This window comes from Penaeus monodon, chromosome 27 (genome assembly GCF_015228065.2).
Source record: "Penaeus monodon isolate SGIC_2016 chromosome 27, NSTDA_Pmon_1, whole genome shotgun sequence".
NCBI lineage: Eukaryota > Metazoa > Arthropoda > Malacostraca > Decapoda > Penaeidae > Penaeus > Penaeus monodon.
In genome coordinates this window covers 14931533-14931993 of record NC_051412.1, presented here as the reverse complement: position 1 = coordinate 14931993, position 461 = coordinate 14931533, and the positions used below count along the sequence as shown (strand labels likewise).

General features: G+C 39.0%; 1 protein-coding gene across 1 annotated transcript in view; it reads left to right on the top strand.

Moving 5' to 3' along the window:
• The window catches only part of LOC119590609, a gene marked incomplete in the record, with an annotated part of 39967 nt that overhangs the window by 455 nt on the left and 39051 nt on the right, over positions 1-461 (top strand). Inside the window, 1 exon segment of the mRNA XM_037939287.1 lies at positions 1-55.

Here is a 461-nt window from a genome sequence, read left to right as displayed (position 1 = left end):
CTTCGACGGCGAAACATTCTAATCTCTCTTGATCTCCTTCTGCCATCAATCCAAGGTAAGTCTAGCCCGTTTTTACGTCCTGTTAAAGTTAAGATGGTGATCTGACTTGGTTTAGGGTTTCAGTGAATTTTCGATGGGTTTCTTGGGAGGAAAAAAAGGTTGCGATAGAAAACGCAGTTTGCATCATCAGCACGGGTTTCCTGACTGGGTAAATCACTAGCCATGTGATATGTTTTTCTGTTAAAAAAAAATATAGCAAACATCTCCAGTGAAACTTGTATTAAGGGAAGTCTTTTAGCGTACTTATAAGAATGAAAAAGGGGAAAATGTTAAACACTATTTGGAGTGCGGAATCTACGGACAACGCTATCCCCGTTTCAGTACCTCACCGTCCCCCGACATAGAACGATGTAATTAAAGCAACTTTATTTTGAATTCTTTACTTGAAGAAAGAGAAATGT